Here is a 22,807-nt window from a genome sequence, read left to right as displayed (position 1 = left end):
ATGATTCTTCCCCCTACATTTTGTTGCACCATGTCATCCCGAAACTTGTCTCTACTAGCAGGTGGAAGGAATTGAGTTTGTCGGTGGACTGGGCAGTTAGTTAGTTGCATGCTCTCTTTTTTACTTTTTACTTTTTTTACTTAAAAAAACAACTTCAGTCTGTCTTGCTCAAGGTTATTAAATTAATAACACATATTTGTTGTTTTTGGGATTAGATAGATGGAGTGCACTTGGAATGCCCACTGAGAGTAGTGAGAAATAATGTCAGAGAGACTATTTTTGGTGACACTTGCTCTACAGCCCTTTTAGGTAAAGGTTGCAGGAGAAATGGGAGGAAGGGAATACACAATGACCTAGGCTATTAGTAATTGCCCTGGGACCAGTGGTGCCCTTTGTGTATTCCGTAACATAACTCAAGGTGCATTTTAAAGAGGCCATTGTTGTTATGTTATGGTGCGTACTTGGTCAACAAGAGAAGGGCAGTGTGCTGTTGGGGTAGTGGAAGAACATGTTGAGAACATATTTCTCTTGAGGTCTATGCCACAATACACATGCCCAACGAGAGAGGTTTTCCATTATTTCCTGTTTTAAACACTAGGACTAGATAAACCACTTGAAATTAGAATGCTGGCCACACACAGGTGCATAGCAGCCTTGTCAATCAACCTCCTAAAAGCCTCATCGAGGTGCATACGTCCCATGGCTGAGACAAGTGTTGGCTAAAAGCCCCTAGGTGATGCGTCGCTGTGCTACTCATGACAGGCTGTACACTACACTGAATGTACTCTAGCTAATTACATGAAACCCTCTTAATCGGAAATCCAATTCAGGGATGTCGGGATGCATTCAAGGCTGCCTCCATCCCTGCTTGTCTGTTACAGATCTGTGGGTGGGCAGGAAATGATGAGCCCATTGTATAAAATTAAATTGTATTTATCACATGCGCCAAATGCAACTGGTGTAGACTTTACAGTAAAATGCTTGCTTATGAACCTTTTCCAACGATGCAGAGTCAAAAAATATAAATAAATAAAAGTAAATAATGAGGAATAAAATAAAATGTACAAGAATGAAGCTATATATAGGGAGTACCAGTACCAGATCAATGTGCAGAGGTATTTGAGGCAGATATGTACATGAAGACGGGTAAAAGAGTAAAATAAAGAACAAAGTAGCAGCAGCAAATTATGAGTGTAAAAGAGTGTGAGGTTGTGGTGTCGGTATGCCTGTGTGTTATGTGTGTGAACGTGTGAGGGAGTGACACTGTAGTGTGTGTGTGCATATCAAGTCTAGTGAGTGTGCTTAGAGTCAGTGCAAGAGTGTGAGTGCCGATTGTTCGGGTACCATTATTGACTATTTAGCAGTCTGGCAATTTAGGGGTCTTATGGCTTGGGGGTAGAAGCTGTGCCGATGCTCCAATACTGTTTGCCGGATGGTAGTAGAGTGAACAGTCTATGGCTTGAGTAGATGGAATCTTTGGCAATTCGTCAGGCCTTCCTCTGACACCGCCTGATTGTAGAGGTCCTGGATGGCAGGGAGCTCAGCCGTAGTGATCTGCTGGGCTCACCACACCACCTCTGTATTACTTTGCAGTCAAGGGCAGTGCAGTTGCCATACCAAGTGGTGATGCAGCCAGTCAAGATGCTCTCGATGGTGCAGCTGTAGAAGTGTTTGAGGATTTGAAGGCCCATGCCAAGTCTTTTCAAATTCCTGTAAGGGTAGAGGTGCTGCCATGCTCTCTTCAAGACTGTGCAGGTATGTGTGTGGACCCTGTTAAGTCCTTAGGGATGTGGACTCCAAGGAACTTGAAGCTCCCTGGTCTAGCTCACCTAATCAATGGCTGGCAACCAACCTCTTAGATAATGTTTGTCTAGCACTCGTTGGAAATAAATAAACTGATGGTCTATAGACTGTGAATATCCCCAGCCTAGTAATATCCACTTCTGAAGATCTATGAGATCTTTAGCTTTTCAAATATACTGTTAGCATTGCCTCTGTTTATATATGAGCTATACGGAAATATGGACATGTAGCCTATGCTTACCCCCAAGTGGCCCAGGGGGAGATTTTCTATTGTTTGTGACATTTGATTTAGCGCATGTAATGAAAATTACAATACGTTTAGGGCACGTGTCAAACACTTTCCATGGAATGCCGAGAGTCTGCGGGTTTTCGCTCCACCCTTGTACTTGATTGATGAATTGAGGTCACTAATTAGGAAGGAAATCTCCTTACCTGGTTGTCTAGGTCTTAATTGATGACCAAAAACCCGCGGACATTCTGCCCTCCGTCAAATGAGTTTGACCCCCCCCCCCCGGTTTAGGAGCATCTGTGAAATTACCATACTGATTCAGACATCGGTTCAATAGAGTTCTTTCACTAAAGACGGTTGGCCTGTGTTGTGTGCAGCTTGCTCGGCTTATTTTCATGGTGGAAAATAAGTGATCTTTAGGCCTAGGCCCACATCTGTGCCTGTTCAACTTTCATGTTGAACTACGTCACCTGCAAAATGTGGTTGTTGTTCCAACTAATGTAGAAATTTGACATTGAGCAATATTATTTCCAGAAAATCCATATAGGTTGTTGTTACACTGACATCTGTTAGCACAGGCACAGCATAGGTAGTTGGCCTTCTTTGCACAATGCATGTAACATGATTTGTATTCACACAGTATCTGTCAGCATTGGTGATGGTGTGTTGTATTTATGCAGAATTTTTGCCATTCTTCCTATGGAATGGAGTACATGTTGAGACTTGTGGTGTTTTCGTAGCCAGGCAGGAGCACAGCTTTTCCTCTGCAGAATGTCTGCTCTTCCTGAACACCTGAATGGAAGATGCAATTGAACACACACTGAGCCCTTCATGTTCAGAACCCCCACATGTGCTTTGTGTTACTCTGAAACAGAAAGAGAAATGGATGGAATGACACTGGATAGCATTCCCCACAGCTATCCTAGTGAGAGACGGGGAGCCCAAGGCGTCAACATTACCTTCTCAGCATCAATACTAACCTTCCCGACTGAAAAGCAGCAGACTGACGCCTGATAAGACTTTCCTGTTTACCAGGGTTGGGTTCAATGACATGCCATCTGCCAGTCAATGCCAGCACATGTGGTATTCAGTTGACAAGTTGAATATCAATTCACTTCCTGAATTGACTTCCATTTAAATATAATTTACCTCTGTTATTTTAGATTGCTTATATGGCCTTTTTACTGCCGCGGTGCAAACCTCTCTGCAATAGCCTAGGCCCTATCACATGTTCTTTGTGTCAATGGATGTGTTTTATTCCAGTGGCTCAAGATCAACAAAGAAGCAGAAGTGCTGAAGCACTGTGTCATACATTCACTTCAAGCTATGCCTTTACAAATAGTGTACTGTACACTTAATGCAATGTACTGCCCACATCTCACTCTGGCCCCATGATCCGTGTCGATCCTGGAGGTCCACTGGAAGAGCTCCTCTCTGGCACTTCCGGTCCCAGGTTGTCCAAACAACCCCAGCTGCTGGTTTCCAGTCCTGGAGGCAGAGGTAAATGGAGCCCATGGCAGGAGAGAGAGAGAGAGAGAGAGAGAGAGAGAGAGAGAGAGAGAGAGAGAGAGAGAGAGAGAGAGAGAGAGAGAGAGAGAGAGAGAGAGAGAGAGAGAGAGAGAGAGAGAGAGAGAGAGAGAGAGAGAGAGAGAGAGAGAGAGAGAGAGAGAGAGAGAGAGAGAGAGAGAGAGAGAGAGAGAGAGAGAGAGAGAGAGAGAGAGAGAGAGAGAGAGAGAGAGAGAGAGAGAGAGAGAGAGAGAGAGAGAGAGAGAGAGAGAGAGAGAGAGAGAGAGAGAGAGAGAGAGAGAGAGAGAGAGAGAGCCTGGCCTGCCCAGCCCATTGGGGGGAAATTAACAGAGGAATGTGTGGAGCAGCACTGAGTGAACTGACACTCAGAGTTTAGCCAGATGAAGGGTTGTGTGTTGTCTCCTAAATTCACAGCCAGCTCCTTTGTCCCATTGACACAGCACAGAGAGGATCCCTTTTCATATTTATCAGGCCCCAGGGAACAGTTTGGGCTTTTTCTAGACTAAGTGTCCTAATGGAAAAAGAGAGCTTTCAGTGCAGTGGTACAACATACCTTTTTAAATGCATTCCCTTTTCTCCAAATTCACTATTTTAATAGTACTGTAGGTCCTCAGTCAAGAAAGCTGAATATACTTTGGCTATTTTGTAGCTAGATACTGTGGCAGTCGTGATTAGTTCGTTCAAGTAGGCCAACTGAAATGTAAGCTTGCGTTTAGCTTCTGTCACCATTTGTGAAATGTCATTGTGGGGAAGTGGTCAAGGGACAGGACCTTTTGCCAGATGAGGTTTTAGGAAGTTTGAATTAAGTTCTTGCCCTGAGTGACCCAGAGTGTAGGCTACATACACACTGAGGCCCTAAGTTCTGCAGGTTTGTTGGTCTTGTTTTGCTAAAATATGCATTAAAAAACACATTTGAAGAAATATGTAGCCTAGACAGAGTTTACAGAGTACAGACGTCAGATGGGTCCTAACCAGTAACCACAGAGGAAGGTACTGGGAGGAAAGATGTGTGTGCCAGCCAGGCTCAGCTCTTCTGCTTAAATCCGAGTGGTGATTATAATAAGCCCCAAGCTGCAATTGTGCAACAACGGTCACAGAAAGTGAATTGTGCTTCCACTCAAATCTTCTTGCATGTAAGGTTTCTGGTCGGTCCCTGTGTAGTTGGACCACCCTTGTGAAAATGTAACTTGCTAGCTAACAGCTCGAGACCAAATAGCCAATGCCTTGTTAGCACATTCTTTTTTTAGCTTAGTCCAGGGGTTTTCAAACTTTTCTTGCCTAGGGACACCCACACAGGCAAACCGGCAACCCAGGGACCGGACCCCCTCATGTTAGCCCAAAAATAAATGTCTTATCAGGTGAATAATAATGGCAAGTAGAAGTAATGCATTTTTAAATGGATAGATTTGGTAGAAAGTTTCATTGTTTTAACTTCCCCACAGTTCTTTGGAAGAGGAAGTGTAAACTCTAACATAGCCTATTAGCTAGAAAGGTATCTTGGCGGCGGAGAGAATTTTGCTGTTGTAATGCATGTTTTCTGCAATTCTACAAATGTTTCCACTGAGAGCCAATCTAGCAGTTTTAAAGTCAACTAACTGAAATTCTATGCGTTTTGCCATGACTAATGCTGTGTTCCTCTGCTCAAACATTATAACAACATCAATAGGTATGTGCCCTGGATCCCTGTTTTTAAAATAAATAAAAAATCCAGTTCTCGGAGTGTCTAGCTTATGTTTTATTGTTCTCAAAGATGGTATTATTAAAAAGTCTATATAGTTCAAAATATTTTGTGCGTGCTTTCTATCTGGTTTTGGTCATTTAAGTTGACGCTGAAACTGTTTTTCCATCCCGAAAATTAATATTTAGACGCCCGGCCCGCCTAAGAATTTTCTATAAAGAAAAATAACCTGTAATTAGCTCTAAAGACTGTAATTTCCACCATATTAAAGGTATGGATTGATATTTTGGCAATGAAGCTATTTATCTACTTCCCCAGAGGTGGATGAACAGGAACAGCTAGCATGCTAACTGTTGCTGTAGACTTCGAGTCATTGTGCTAACGCTATTTAGCATTGGCTTTTGAACCATCCTCCAACCTCCTTCATACAGGATGCAGAAAATTGTGCCAAAAATGGTATCATGTTGTAGCTTGCGATATTCATTTAAAAAAAATTCAACCAAAGAATATAAATAAATAAATATAAATAAATCGTTTTTTTAACAACAACAGAAGTGCTTGCAATGGAACGATGCACATATTTAATGAAACAAAGCCATTTGGTTTCTCTGTTATGCATGCATGCATGTTCTGTCCTTCATTTAGCATGACTGGTTTGTCCACTTTGTGCAATTGACTGTTCATATCTGTCCGTAGCAGGGAAACAGAGCAAAGGGTGTCGTGATAAGTAATCACGCAGTCATTTCAGCCACTCAAGAGACCATGGTGTCTCCACAGACCATAGAGCTCTCTGCAGGAATCACTTATGCATTCCTAGAATCTGTCTGTAGTGTAATGTTAACAGCAATGTGACACTACCCACCCAGTCATGTGGTGAACCAGGAAGAGAATGCTAATTAAATGGTAGTTCAGTAGAATGCCTGGCACCCAGGTAGTGTCTCCAGTAGCTAAGAGCTAAGTTAGAAGTTTGGTTAACAGCATGCTGTGAGTGTCACGTTCAGGGGATGGAAGGGTGATCTCTGAACTTCTTTTTGGTTCCATCTAGGAGAAAGATGTGGTAGCTGTAAAATCTAACACCCATGTGTTGGCATTCCTAAAGTATTTGAATTTGGGATGACAGTCTGAATGTGAGGCCATGTAAGATTTACAATCAACATGTTTGTCTTGTCAGAAAAATCTGGAGAAAGCAGTAGGCTAATAGAGGTAGGTGGCGGGCCTCCTTTACACATGATGAATTCCACAGATGTGGGGGTGAAGCCAGAGAGATGCTTCTGTGAAGAGGCCTCACTTGGCCCTGCCATGTGACAGTGGCAGATTATCATTGCTGTAAGCTATAAAAAAATAGTTACACGTAGAATAATAGTGAAGACATCAAAACTATGAAATAACATATGGAATCATGTAGTAACCAAAAAAGTGTTAAACAAATCAAAATATATTTTATATTTGAGATTCTTCAAGGTAGCCACCCTGTGCCTTGATGACAGCTTTGCACACTCTTGGCATTCTCAACCAGCTTCACCTGGAATGCTTTCCCAAATGTCTTGAAGGAGTTCCCACATATGCTGAGCACTTATTGGCTGATTTTCCTTCACTCTGTGGTCCAACTCATTCCAAACCATCTCAATTGGGTTGAGGTTGGGTGATTGTGGAGGCCAGGTCATCTGATGCAGTACTCAATCACTCTCCTTTTGGTCAAATAGCCCTTACACAGCCTGGATGTGTGTTTGGCTGTTCTTCCTGTTGAAAAATAAATTATAGTTGTTTACAGACACAGATTATTTCACTTATAAATTCACTATCACAATTCCAGTGGGTCAGAAGTTTACATACACTAAGTTGACTGTGCCTTTAAACAGCTTGGAAAATTCCAGAAAAGTCATGGCTTTAGAAGCTTCTGATAGACTAATACACATCATTTGAGTCAATTGGAGGTCTACCTGTGGATGTATTTCAAGGCCTACCTTCAAACTCACCGCCTCTTTGCTTGACATCACGTGAAAATCAAAAGAAATCAGCCAAGACCTCAAAGAAAATTGTAAACCTCCACAAGTCCGGTTCATCCTTAGGGCAATTTCCAAACGCCTGAAGCTACCATGTTCATCGGTACAAACAATTGTACGCAAGTATAAACACCATGGGACCAACACCATGCAGGCGTCATATCGCTCAGGAAGGAGATGCGTTCTGTGTCCTAGAGATGAACGTACTTTGGTGCGAAAAGTGCAAATCAATCCCAGAACAACAGCAAAGGACCGTGTGAAGATTCTGGCGGAAACGGGTACAAAAGTATCTATATCCACAGTTAAACGAGTCCTATATCGACATAACCTGATAGGCTGCTCAGCAAGGAAGAAGCCATTGCTCCAAAACCACCATAAAAAAAGCCAGACTACAGTTTGCAACTGCACATGGGGACAAAGATCATACCTTTTGGAGAACTGTCCTCTGGTTTGATGAAACAAAGATAGAACTGTTTGGCCATAATGACCATTGTTTTGGAGGAAAAATTAGGAGGTTTGCAAGCCGAAGAACACCATCCCAACCGTGAAGCACAGGGGTGGCGGCATCATGTTGTGGGGGTGCTTTTCTGCAAGAGGGACTGGTGCACTTCACAAAATAGATGGCATCATGAGGAAAGACAGTTATGTGGATATATTGAAGCATCTCTAGACATCAGTCAGGAAGTTAACCTGTTGATCCTACCCCCTACTTTTTCGAACATTCTGTTAAAAATTGCGCAACATTTCAGCGCCCTGCTACTCATGCCAGGAATATAGTATATGCATATGATTAGTATGTGTGGATAGAAAACACTCACACGTTTCTAAAACTGGTTAAATCACGGCTGTGACTATAACAGAACGTGCGTTTCATCGAAAAGCGCAGGAAGATCTGATCACTGAAAACTGGAAAATATATCAATGCGCCACTTGAATGTATTGTTGAATAGAAACCACATTACCTGGAGCCGAGGTTGCAATACCTACAGCTTCCACACGATGTCAACAGTCTTGTCATTTGCCTAGGATTTGTTTCTTGGTCAAACGAACAATAGACAGCCCATTTCTTCCGGTCTCCAACAGGATATTTTGGTTGAGATTTATCCGGACATTATTTCTAGACGTAGAGCTATAGAATATACATCACCCCGTTATCAATTTGCTCGATTATTAACGTTTACTAATACTTAAAGTTGCATTACAAAAGTATTTCGAAGTGTTTTGTGAAAGTTTATCGTCAACTTAAAAAAAAAAAAAAATGACGTTGCGTTATAAAACGCTGTTTTTTCCCTTGATCACACAGTCTTCATAGATCGATATCTAGGCTATATATGGACCGATTTAATCGAAAAAAAGATCCAATAGTGATGTTTATGGGACATCTAGGAGTGCCAACAAAGAAGATTGTCAAAGGTAATGAATGTTTTATATTTTATTTGTGCGGTTTGAGCGACGATTATGCTAATTATTTTGTTTACGTCCCCTGCGGGTCTTTAGGGGTGTTGCATGCTATCAGATAATAGCTTCTCATGCTTTCGCTGAAAAGCATTTAAAAAATCTGACTTGTTGGCTGGATTCACAATGAGTGTAGCTTTAATTCAGTACCCTGCATGTGTGTTTTAATGAACGTTTGAGTTTTAACGAGTGCTATTAGCATTTAGCATAGTGCATTTGCATTTCCAGATGTCTAGATGGGACGCATCTGTGTGTCGGGTAGAGGTAAGAGGTTAAAGCTTGGTCTTCCAAACGGACAATGACCCAAAGCATACTTCCAAAGTTGTGGCAAGTTAGCTTAAGGATAACAAAGTCAAGGTATTGGAGTGGCCATCACAAAGCCTCAATTCCATAGAAAATGTGTGGGCAGAACTGAAAAGGTGTGTGCGAGCAAGGAGGCCTACAAACCTGACTCAGTTACACCAGCTCTGTCAGGAGGAATGGGCCAAAATTCACCCAACTTATTGTGGGAAGCTCGTGGAAGGCTACCTGAAACGTTTGACCCAAGTTAAACAATTTAAAGGCAATTCTACCAAATGCTAATTGAGTATATGTAAACTTCTGACCCACTGGGAATGTGATGAAAGAAATAAAAACTGAAATAAATCATTTTCTCTACTATTATTCTAACATTTCACATTCTTAAAATAAAGTGGTGATCCTAACTGACCTAAGACGGGGACCTTCTACTAGGATTAAGTGTCAGGAATTGTGAAAAACTGAGTTTAAATGTATTTGGCTAAGGTGTATGTAAACTTCTGACTTCAACTGCAGGTTGTTTCACTGCATAACTTTGATTGTGCTCACTGTTCATCTTTCAAAAAAACAAAGAATAGGACTGTATGTAAGAAACAGGCTAGCTTAAGTCCTTGCCTTAAAATGAACATCTTTGTGGACTGGGGGCCTAAACAGAATAGAACCCTCCCCCAATTGGGTTATCAAATTAGATTTTGCGATTTGGGTGGGTAGTTTCCAGAAAGACAATTACACAAAACTTTTAAGTCTCAACTGTTCCATTGTTATTTTCTCTGCCCAAAATGAGAAGGCAGAAATGGAAGCTAATCTTGACAAGAAACCTACAGCGCATTAGTTCCAGATAAGAACTTGGATCCCGACAGAAACCAGTGTTATTTATAGGTTCCCACTGCGGTTACTGTGTTAAAACAAACAGAAAAGGGACCCGCTTCTCGACTGTGAGTCTGGTATTTCACTAGAGAAACAGACACCTCTAATGAACTCTCCACTATGATGTGTTTGTTTGAATGACCCTTCTTCCACCCAACACAGTGAATAACCTCAGTGGCACTGGAGGACAAAATGTGTGTCCTCCTGATATGAGAGACAGAGTTTTGTGAGGCGTAATGTGTCCATTAGTATTTGATAAAGTCTGTTTATAACTAGTTCCAGAGACATACAGTAACACTTTCATCCAGGCGTGTTTCTGAGCCCAGGCAATAAGGGAGCTCCTGCCCCAGAAGTTATGGTCTCCCTGGCCTGGTGTCTTTCCCTCTGTCTCCTTCTCCCTCCCTGCTTCTCTCAGCGGTCTCCTGCCCACCTGCTGGGACCCCAGCCAATCCCCAGACTTCAAACATGTTTTACTTGAAGTCAGGAGAGAGAAATAATTGTCCTCAATAAAATGTACACAGGCCACCAATTTTAAGCCCTAGCACGTATTAACTTCTGCTTTGCTGACATTTTCTTGCTTTTCCAAGCTCAGTCTCATTTATTTTATTTGAGGAAGTCTGTTTTATATTATGAAATGTCAGTGCTAAAATGGTTGTCTTGAACAAACCAAGCTAATCTGTATTCTCCAGAGTCTATTTGCACTTCCCACTATCATATTGATGTGAACATTGATGGATAGATACACTGTTATTCGAGCAGGTTTCTTCAGTGTTCTGGATGACAGGATGTTGACTGGTGGAAGACATTTATTTTTTATTTGCCACTTCCTGATCTGTTGGGAAATCATGTCCTCTTTCAATTAAATTCAATTCAAGGGCTTTATTGGCATGGGAAACATATGTTAACATTGCCAATGCAAGTGAAGTAGATCATAAGAAAAGTGAAATAAACAATACAAATAAACAGGAAAAATTACACTCACAGAAGTTCCAAAATAATAAAGACATTTCATATGTCTATGTACAGTGTTGTAACGATGTGCAAATAGTTAAAGTTAAAAAAAGGGGAAATAAATTAACATAAATATGGGTTGTATTTACAATGGTATTTCTTCTTCACAGGTTGCCATTTTCTTGTGGAAACAGGTCACAAATCTTGCTGTTATGATAGCACACTGGTATTTCACCCAGTAGATATGGGAGTTTATCAAAATTGGGTTTGTTTTCAAATTCTTTGTGGATCTGTTTCTACTGCTTTCTCTCCACCTCTCTTTTTCTCTCTCCCCACACCTCTCTGTGCATACAACATACAGTGGGGCAAAAAAGTATTTAGTCAGCCACCAATTGTGCAAGTTCTCCCACTTAAAAAGATGAGAGGCCTGTAATTTTCATCATAGGTACACTTCAACTATGACTGACAAAAAACATCCAGAAAATCACATTGTAGGATTTTTAATACATTTATTTGCAAATTATGGTGGAAAATAAGTATTTGGTCAATAACAAAAGTTCATCTCAATACTTTGTTATATACCCTTTGTTGGCAATGACAGAGGTCAAACGTTTTCTGTAAGTCTTCACACGGTTTTCACACACTGTTGCTGGTATTTTGGCCCATTCCTCTAGAGCAGTGATGTTTTGGGGCTGTTGCTGGGCAACATGGACTTTCAACTCCCTCCAAAGATTTTCTATGGGGTTGAGATCTGGAGACTGGCTAGGCCACTCCAGGACCTTGAAATGCTTCTTATGAAGCCACTCCTTCGTTGCCCAGGCGGTGTGTTTGGGATCATTGTCATGCTGAAAGACCCAGTCATGTTTCATCTTCAATGCCCTTGCTGATGGAAGGAGGTTTTCACTCAAAATCTCATGATACATGGCCCCATTCATTATTTCCTTTACACTAATCAGTCGTCCTGGTCCCTTTGCAGAAAAACAGCCCCAAAGCATGATGTTTCCACCCCCATGCTTCACAGTATGTATGGTGTTCTTTGGATGCAACTCAGTATTCTTTGTCCTCCAAACACGAAGAGTTGAGCTTTTACCAAAAAGTTATATTTTGGTTTCATCTGACCATATGACATTCTCCCAATCTTCTTCTGGATCATCCAAATGCTCTCTAGCAAACTTCAGACAGGCCTGGACACGTACTGGCTTAAGCAGGGGGACGCGTCGGGCACTGCAGGATTTGAGTCCCTGGAGGCGTAGTGTGTTACTGATGGTAGGCTTTGTTACTTTGGTCCCAGCTCTCTGCAGGTCATTCACTAGGTCCCCCCATGTGGTTCTGGGATTTTTTCTCACCGTTTTTGTGATCATTTTGACCCCACAGGGTGAGATCTTGCGTGGAGCCCCAGATCGAGGGAGATTATCAGTGGTCTTGTATGTCTTCCATTTCCTAATAATTGCTCCCACAGTTGATTTCTTCAAACCAAGCTGCTTACCTATTGCAGATTCAGTCTTCCCAGCCTGGTGCAGGTCTACAATTTTGTTTCTGGTGTTCTTTGACAGCTCTTTGGTTTTAGCCATAGTGGAGTTTGGAGTGTGACTGTTTGAGGTTGTGGACAGGTGTCTTTTATACTGATAACAAGTTCAAACAGGTGCCATTAATACAGGTAATGAGTGGAGGACAGAGGAGCCTCTTAAATAAGAGGCTGGTCTGTGAGAGCCAGAAATCTTGCTTGTTTGTAGGTGACCAAATACTTATTTTCCACCATAATTTGCAAATAAATTCATAAAAAATCCTACAATGTGATTTTCTGGATTTGTTTTCTCATTTTGTCTGTCATAGTTGAAGTGTACCTATGATGAAAATTACAGGCCTCTTTCATCTCTTTAAGTGGGAGAACTTGCACAATTGGTGGCTGACTAAATACTTTTTTGCCCCACTGTACATCTTATGTGGTGTCTGTGGCCAACATCTAGCAGAGCAGAGAGGAAACACAGAGATGCATGAGGAGAAACCTTGGGTCCTTGGCATCACTGGGATTTGCTGCTGCCTGGTTCGTACGGGTGGATTGTAGCTGAAACTAAACAGCAGCTTGCTATTTCAAATAAAATGCCGGTAGAGGATATAGCAGGGGTCTCTAACAGGTTGACCGCCACCCACCTATCAGTAGCTCATCAAACTATTCTAAAAATACATGCAAATTTCACGTTCCACCGCGAACTATCATAAACAAGTATCAGACACCGCAAGCTCCCAGCTACTATATCATCAACTCAACATTGCAGTTAACACAGGAGTGGCATACTTTTTTCACCTTTATTTAACAAGGCAAGTCGGTTAAGAAATAATTCTTATTTTCAATGACGGCCTAGGAACAATGGGTTAACTGCCCTGTTCAGGAGTAGAATGACAGATTTTTACCTTGTCAGCTCGGGGATTCGATCTAGCAACCTTTTGGTTTCTAGTCCAATGCTCTAACCACTAGGCTACCTGCCACCCCAATGTCAACGTAGGCTTACTGTACAGTATTGTATATGATTTGTATCAATTATTCTGTACTACAGCAGTACAGAACCATCGCTAGATTGGCACATTAGATGTCACACTCAACAACCAATTGGTTCTACACTTTAAAAAATATAATGTATTTTGATGTGATTTAAGCATTGATATGGACTCAAAACATCTAATTTAGTTGTTTCTCTATGAACAATTTGTAATTTTGAGTGAAAAACAAAAAATCTAAAACCAGGAAAAATAAAACTGGGAACCTAATGTGGATAAATATAAAACAGAATTTGGGGAAATTCACCTGGTTTTATAGGGCCCCCTTTTAGTGTTGTTTCTTAACCATTATTTGAGCAGGTCCAGTGCATTCGGAAAGTATTCAGACCCCTTCATTTTCCCCCTCATTTTGTTACATTACAGCTTTATTCTTAAATGAATTGTTTTCCTCATCAATTTACACACAATAACCCATAATGACAAAGTTAAAACAGGCTTTTAAAACTATAAGCAAATATGACACTCAAAATTTAACTCTGGTGCATCCTGTTTCCATTGATCATCCTTGATGTTTCTACAACTTGATTGGAGTCCACCTCTGGTAAATTCAATTGATTGAACATAATTTGGAAAGGCACACACCTGTCTATATAAGGTCACACAGTTGACCGTTCATGTCAGAGCAAAAACCAAGCCATGAGGTTGAAGGAATTGTCTGCAGAGCTCAGAGACCGGATTGTGTCAAGGCACAGATCCTGGGACAGGTACCAAAACATTTCTGCAGCATTGAAGGTGTTTTTCAGCGGCAGGGATTGGGAGACTCGTCAGGATCGAGGGAAAAATGAACGGAGCAAAGTACAGAGAGATTCTTGACGAAAATCTGCCTCAGAGCACTCAGGACCTCCGACTGGGTGAAGGTTCACCTTCCAACAGGACAAAGACCCCAAGCACACAGCCAAGACAACGCAGGAGTGGCTTCGGGACAAGTCTCTGAATGTCCTTGAGTGGCCCAGCCAGAGCCCGGACTTGAACCCGATCTAACATCTCTGGAGAGACCTGAAAATAACTCGGCAGAGACGTTCCCCAGCACTACTTTCTATTTTACACTAAAAACTCGGGGAAAGTTTGCAGGGGAGAAAAGTCGAATGTGCCTTTTTTGAAAGCTAGAGAGAAATAAATAGCTTGCGACACTTTTTAAAAACTTTTTTAGTAGCACTCATTCTAGAAAAGGTTGGAGACCCCTGGGATATAGCATAGAGGGTGAGATTGGCAGGGCTGTGTAGTTACTGCCATGGCTTCTGTTGGGAAATCAGTGTGGGGTAAATGCCAGCCTGTTTGAGGGAAATGCTGAAAGAATTATTTTCTCACACCATCTGATCCTCCTCGTCTTTCAAATTCTGTATCTTTCTTTTCCATCTCTTTGGCACCAGTGTGTCTTCTTTTGGCCCATTAACATGCTCTGCTGTCAGAGCGGCGTGTGGCGTAAGCAGTTTATCCTCACCTCCTGCTGCATCACAGATGCTGTGTGAAACAGACGCTCACTGAGAGCTGTTCATGTGCTATGAAGACTCAATCATGCTACACAGCCATACACACAGGCTGAAATGATGGTAAAAAATATTCTGAATTAACAACTAGCTAAAGCTGTCAACTAACTGATTGCTAATGAGCTAAACCTGACAGGCTGCCACTGTCCATTTATTTTACTAGGCAAGTCAGTTAAGAACAAATTCTTATTTTCAATGACGGCCTAGTGGGTTAACTGCCTGTTCAGGGGCAGAACGACAGATTTGTACCTTGTCAGCTCGGGGATTCGAACTTGCAACCTTTCGATTACTAGTACAACGCTCTAACCACTAGGCTACCCTGAAGCCCCGTCCACAACTATTATATGCAGGGATTTTGCTCCTACTCCCTATCGACTGTAAGGTGTTGGTTACTATTTCTAGGCCAAGGGTGTCTCTCTTGTCAAAATATATTTTCTTTACCTCTAAAAAACTACTTGTGAGGGAATTTAGGACTGCTTGTTAAGTGAGAGCTTTGTTCGCTCTTGCTCTGGACGTTTCTTTTCTGTATGCAATATTGCGGTAAAGAAATGTGTGCTTTCCAGGATAAATTGTATGTTCCATCTATAAGGACCAATGACCACCAATATGTGAAGTTCATAGGAGCATGTCAAATGAAAGCTAATAGTCACTATATTTTTGAGAAATTAAGGCATATTTAAAATGTTCTACCATTTTTGCTCCTACAAATTTGGAATAAGCAAAGGTTTCTGTTTTTTGTCACACAGATGGAATAGATGTCTTTAGAAAACATCTACCAGAGAAGGTATTACAAATACATAAAAACATACTTGGATGCAATGTTGCCGCAATTTTTGGGGGCACTTAGCGATTTCAGGTCTGCTGAGTGTAAACTTGAACATTGTAAAAATTCTGTGATAACTTCCGACGAGTTTACCTTGAACACTGAGGCTGTACTTACTTTATGTTATTTTTAACAGTGGTCTAGTATTCTACTCTGGCTATTTGATCTTAATGTAGGCCTACAAGAGTGGCCTCCTATCAAAAACAATGGAGCAAATGCATCCCATAACATTTTAACATGGAAATACAGTGACAAGAAAAAGTATGTGAACCCTTTGGAATTATCTGGATTTCTGCATAAATTGGTCATAAAATTTGACCTGATCTTCATCTAAGTCACAACAATAGACGAACACAGTCTGCTTAAACGAATAACACACAAACTATTATACGTTTTCATGTCTTTATTGAACACCCCGTGTAAACATTCACAGTGTATGGTGGAAAGGTATGTGATCCCTTGGATTTAATAACTGGTTGACCCTCCTTTGACAGCAATAAACTCAACCAAATGTTTTTGGCAGTCAGACAGCCTTACATTCTCCTGCAAAATGTCTTGATAAACTTGAATTAATTTTTCCATCGATGATAGCAAGCTGTCCAGGTCCTGAGGCTGCAAAGCAGCCCCAAACCATGGCGCCGTGCCTTCTTTCCTCCACACATGGTGTTGTGTGTTCCTTCATTCAACTCAACTGTAGTTTCATCTGTCCACAGAATATTTTGCCAGAAGCGCTGTGGAACATCCAGGTGCTCTTTTGGTAACTTCAGACGTGCAGCAATGGTTTTTTTTGGACAGCAGGTGCTTCTTCCGTGGTGTCCTCCAATGAACACCATTCTCGTTTAGTGTTTTACGTATCGTAGACTCGTCAACAGAGATGTTAGCATGTTCCAGAGATTTCTGTAAGTCTTTAGCTGACACTAGGATTCTTCTTAACCTCATTGAGCATTCTGCACTGTGCTCTTGTAGTTATCTTTGCTGGTTGGCTAGGAGAGTAGCAACCGTGCTGAACTTTCTCCATTTATAGGCAATTTGTCATACTGTGGACTGATGAACATCAAGGCTTTTAGAGATACTTTTGTAACCCTTTCCAGCTTTATGCAAGTCAACAGTTCTTAATCTTAGGTCTTCTGAGATCTCTTTTGTTCGAGGCATGGTTCACATCAGGCAATGCTTCTTGTGAATAGCAAACTCACATTTTGTGTGTGTTTTTTTATAGGGCAGGGCAGTTGTAACCAACATCTCCAATCTCGTCTCATTGATTGGACTCCAGGTTAGCTGACTCTGGACTCCAATTAGCTTTTGGAGGAGTCATTAGCCTAGGGGTTCACATACTTTTTCCAACCTGCACTGTGACTGTTTAAATGATGTGTCCAAAATAGACAAGAAAAATACAGTCATTTGTGTGTTATTAGTTTAAGCAGACTGTGTTTGTCTATTGCTGTGACTAAGATGAAGATCGGATCACATTTTGACAAATGTATGCAGAAATCCAGGTAATTCCAAAGGGTCCACATACTTTTCTCCCCACTGTAGCTGTTCTGTCATTCAGCCTACAGTAGCAGCCAATGTGTGGTTTTCAATGTAGCCTACATTCCATGAGACGTTTGAAAAAAAAACATGTAGAGCTTGACATTAACCTGTTTATCCACTTGTCCTTTAGAGAATGACTCCCTAGTGGTACAGTGGTCTAAGGCACTGCATCTCAGTGAAAGAGGCGTCATTACAGTCCCTGGTTTGAATCCAGGCTGTATCACATCCGGACTTTATTGGGAGTCCCATAGGGCAGAGCACAATTGGCCCAGCGTCGTCTGGGTTTGGCTGGGGTAGGCCATCACTGTAAATCAGTTTTGGGTGATTTCTGTGGCCAAAAATGCTTGATTTTTGCTGCAGCTTTTCTGAAATTCTGCGATACATTTTGCAATGTTGTTTTTTTCACGTTAATTTCATATAAAGCAATACAAAGTCGTATGTGCTCAGTTTTAGGACGATTTTATGCAGAATACATAATACAAAAACAATTAAACATTCACTCACTCACACACACCTCTCCTCTCCATCAGGCTTGTGGCTTTCTATAAATATGAGATGCACCTCCCATATGCACCTCCCATTCCTACTCTCTCTCTCCCTCTCACAACAAAAAAACCCAAATAGATTCAAAGCTGATCACTTTCAATTTGAGGGTTGATATTTCTTTCGCATAAATTGTCTTCAAAATACTTGAATGTGATTCGTTAGGAAGATAAAGCACAGAAAACGTAAAAACAGATATGTATTTTTATAACGGTATTACAATGCTTTTGTGATCTGTATTAGGTTTTACAGAGTTTAAAACGGCAAATCTGACAGACTGGGAAGAGCAGAGTGCCGACCACCAAGTTTAGCAGAGTAAACGTTTGAGTAAAACACCACTCACCTTGATTCTTTCACAGCTTGCCACAGTCTTCCCTGCTACTACTTCAGTCATGGTGATCTGCAGCTGCTGTGGGAACTGTTCTCACATTCTCATGTGCTTTGCTGATTCCAAGTGACTGTTGAATGTCGACCTTCTCATGTTTCCAAAATCATTTGGCTAATTGTTTAGCTGTTATTTTTGTTGGCAAATGAGATTGATTTCTGTTCATTGTACTGCCTGTCGGCCATCAACAATCACACATCTTCACACGAGAATACGCTGACAGGTCAGGGGGGAGAAACCTTTTTGATGTGTGGTTGGATTGGGCCATTTTGCACAGTAACAGTGCAGTAATTCGTCAATATTACGAACTCCCTTTTGATTGAACCCTTTTATGCACTAAAAGTGCAGGATTGGTCAAAATTGCGAGCTCTCATAATATGTGCTCATTGGTTGATTCTGCATTGAATTATTATTATTAGGAACTGTTAAATAAGAATTTGTTAACTAACTTGCCTAGTTTTAAATAAAGATAAAATAAAAAAAGGTGACTGAAAATGTTGTTGTGGTGTTTGATGCAAGAAACTACTTCACAAAATAAAATGCATCATTATTCCCATACCATTATTACAGAGAATTAGACAAGTCAAGCTACCCTCTGCCTATTGGCTACTTAGCTTCTTCAAGCCTGTCTCAAAATACAGCACTGCCCCTTTAAGACAAGAAAAGCTATTTACCTGATGCACCTTTTAAAGATGGCTAGAAATGCACATGTTTTTTGCTCTTGTAGGAAGCAATCTCTCCCCCATTCCTGACTACACATTATCTATTATTATACCTGTGCTAATAAGGTCGGTACATGTAGCTCTCGCTTTGATCTGAAAACAAGCACATCTACTCATGACCACTCATGCTGCATACACAGTCCAGTTCAAAGTGAATGGCACAGATCCATATATGGCAATGCTATATTTGCATATAGGCCTACTGCAGCTCAGATTGGTTATGGCGCATTGGTCTGTGTAGAGTATGGACCGGAGTCCTGCCTGTCAATGCAATAGAATCCTACTCCGATGCAAACAAATCTCTTAGTTAGTTTTGCATAATAAGTCTTGCATGGTTTGTTTTGTTTCGGTATGTTGCATTAATTCGATCAGCTTAGAGACAACATTGCTTACATGCCTTCTGTAAGTTTAAGAAACATTTCCTTCTGCTTCACAATTCCGTTACTTTTGGTCATGTAGTGTGTTTGTTTTTAGTACGTCGAACATCTCATTCCAAAAATCATGGGCATTAATATGGAGTTGGTCCCTCATTTGCTGCTATAACAGCCTCCACTCTTCTAGTTAGGCTTTCCACTAGATGTCGGAACATTGCTGTGGGGACTTGCTTCCATTCAGCTACGATCATTAGTGAGGTTGGGTACTGATATGGAGCGATTAAGCCTGGCTCGCAATCGGCATTCCAATTCATCCCAAAGGTGTTCGATGGGGTTGAGCTAAGGGCTCTGTGCAGGCAGTTAAGTTCTTCCACACTGATCTCGACAAACCATTTCTGTATGGACATCGCTTTGTGCATGTGGGCATTTTCATGCTGAAACAGGAAAGGGCCTTCCCCAAACTGTTGCCACGATGTTGTAAGCACAGAATTGTCTAGAATGACATTGTATGCCGTAGTGTTAAGCTTTCCCTTCGCTGGAACTAAGTAGCACTGGTGCTCCCAACTTTAAAAAGTTAGAAGCACAATAACATTTAGGAGCACCAGGAAATATTAATCTTTTTAAATTAATTTGTATGTAGCCTATATGAGTTCTAGGTATTTATGAAGTATGTTGTACCCTAAAAACACGTGTCCCTGTATAGGCACTAAATGTTGATACAAAAACCTGTCATTGAAATTGCAAAGTCATCGATGGAACATAAGGTTTCTATATTCTGTAAAAGCACTATTACATTACATTTGATCCCTAAAAAAAATAAACAATATGAATTTCAAACCTAAGATATGTAAAGTACTTTTGAGCGTTCAGGACGTTTGGCATTCTGAAACAATGGACTTTGACGTCAGTAGGGGTAACCAGTCAAGCAACTAAAACATACACATACTGAGTGTACAAAATATTACAAACACCTCTTTCCATGACATAAACTGACCAGGTGAAAGCTATGATCCCTTATTGACGTCACCTGTTAAATCCACTTCAATCAGTGTAGATGAAGGGGAGGAGGCGGGTTAAAGAAGGGTTTTTAAGCCTTGAGACCATTGAGACATGGATTGTGCATGTGTGCCACTCAGAGCATGAATGGGCAACAGAAAAGATTTGTGCCTTTTGAATGGTGTATGATAGTAGGCCAGGCGCACCAGTTTGAGTGTGTAAAGAACTGCAACGCTGCTGGGTTTTTTCACATTCAATAGTTTCCTGTGTGTATCAAGAATGGCCTTTGGGTGGTGGACCATTCAGCCAACTTGAGACAACTGTGGGAAGCATTGGTGTCAACATGGGCCAGTATCACTGTGGAAAGCTTTCGACACCTTGTAGTCCAAGCTGTGATGAATTGAGGCTGATCTGAGGGCAAAGGGGGTTTCAACTCAATATTAGGATGGTTAATGTTTTGTACACTAAGTGAATAGGTAGGCCATAGAAATAACCAGGAAAAGGGTGAATATTAATATGGAATCAACAGTCCATTGCCTAATACCAGAATTTAAGATGGCCCTACCTATTCATTAATATACAGTGCATTTGGAAAGTAGTCAGACCCCTTGACTTTTTCCACATTTTGTTACGTTACAGCCTTATTCTAAAATTGATTAAATCGTTGTTTCCCCTCATCAATCTACACACAATACCCCATAATGACAAAGCAATATTAGGATATATAAATGTTTTGCTAATTTATCAAATAAAATGTATCATATTTACATAAGTATTCAGACCCTTTACTCAGTACTTTGTTGAAGCACCTTTGGCAGCGATTACAGCCTTACAAATCTTCTTGGTTATGACGCTACAAGCTTGTCAAACCTGTATTTGGGGAGTTTCTCTCATTCTTCTCTGCAGATCCTCTCAAGCTCTGTCAGGTTGGATGGGGAGCGTATCTGATAGTGATGGGGGGGGGAGTAGATAGTGTTACATATCAGAATCAGTGGTGCCTGGCGCTGCTGATCCTGATATCTTTTACTATATATCGTATTGTTTTGACAATATTTGCAGTATTATTAGTTGGCTGTACCTGCACCAAAACACCAGTATTTTTCCTTAATAGCTTGTTCTCCATCTTTTTAAATAGGGAGAAAATTTGTTTTCAGTACTTTTATTTCCATGACTAATCAAAACTTTTTTTTCTTAAACTCTCATTTGTCTCTTTGTTAAGGGAAATACATTTCACAGCGTGGTTTAGATCACATATGTCAGAGTCAAGGCCCGCGGGCCACATCCGGCCCGCGAGAAGGTTTTTTACGGCCCCTGGGATGATCTTGATTTATTATTAGAACCGGCCCGCAGACCGCAGCAAGCCGACAGCCCGCAGATCTTTTACACGCACCAATACTACATTTCCCACAATGCAACGGTGACGCACCGAGCAGTAGGCTGCTTCATTTCAATATTTATTGGCACAGCAGTTGTCAGCATCACAGTAAAATTAACTTTCAGATACCCATCAAAAATGGCAAAACGGAAGGTGGACACTGAGAACCGGGGTTTCAAACAAGGTGGGAGTCGGAGTATTTGTTCACGGAGGTAGCTGGAAAACCTGTGTGTCTTCTGTGTGGAGAAAGTGTGGCGGTACTGAAAGAGTATAATCTGAGACGACATTATGAAACGAAACACGCGGACAAAAACAAGAATATGGACATGGAACAAAGGCTACAAAAGGCAGAGGAATTAAAACGAGGCCTCAAATCTCGACAGGCTCTGTTCAAAAAGCCAAATCACAAGGCCAGGCTGCTGTCAAGGCCAGTTTTATTTTGGCAGAAGAGATCGCTAAATCAGCCCGGCCATTTACGGAGGGGGATTTCATCAAAAACTGCATGATTAAAGTTTGTGACGAAGTTTGCCCAGAAAAAAGGCAACTCTTTTTAAATGTGAGTCTGAGCAGAAACACCATTGCCGAGAGAGTAGACCAGTTGTCCATCAATCTAAAAGAGCAGCTTGTGAAAAAGGGAAAAGATTTCATTGCATATTCCTTGGCTGTGGATGAGAGCACCGACATTTCTGACATTGCCCAGTTGTCAATTTTCATCCGCGGAGTGGACTCCAGCCTAAGCGTGACAGAGGAGTTTTTGGCTTTACGTCCTATGCATGGCACAACTACGGGGCATGATTTGTATGAAGAGGTGTCAAGATGTGTAAATGAGATGGAGCTGCCTTGGGAAAAACTCGTGGGTTTGACAACCGACGGAGCACCTGCGATGTGTGGACACAGGAGCGGACTGGTGGAGAAGATACGGGAAAAGATGCAAGAGGAAAACGCGACAGGTGAGCTGACAGCTTATCATTGTATCATACACCAGGAAGCGTTGTGCGGTAAAGCCTTGAAAATGGAGCATGTAATGAGCATCATCACGCGCACAGTTAACTTTATCAGAGCCAAAGGTTTGAATCACCGCCAGTTCAAGGCATTTCTGACGGAGTTAGAAACGGAGCATGGTGATTTGCCTTATCACACAGAGGTGCGATGGCTAAGCCAGGGAAAGGTGCTTCAAAGATGTTTCGAGCTTCGTGAGGAGATTTG

General features: G+C 41.4%; 1 protein-coding gene across 11 annotated transcripts in view; it reads left to right on the top strand.

Annotated features, from left to right (window-relative positions):
- Positions 1–22,807, top strand: part of LOC124045867 (ankyrin repeat and SAM domain-containing protein 1A-like) — a 189,225-nt gene that overhangs the window by 1,166 nt on the left and 165,252 nt on the right. The gene's annotated exons all lie outside the window — the stretch shown is intronic.

This window comes from Oncorhynchus gorbuscha, linkage group LG10, assembly GCF_021184085.1.
Source record: "Oncorhynchus gorbuscha isolate QuinsamMale2020 ecotype Even-year linkage group LG10, OgorEven_v1.0, whole genome shotgun sequence".
Classification (NCBI taxonomy): domain Eukaryota; kingdom Metazoa; phylum Chordata; class Actinopteri; order Salmoniformes; family Salmonidae; genus Oncorhynchus; species Oncorhynchus gorbuscha.
This window is presented reverse-complemented; position numbering and strand designations above follow the sequence as displayed.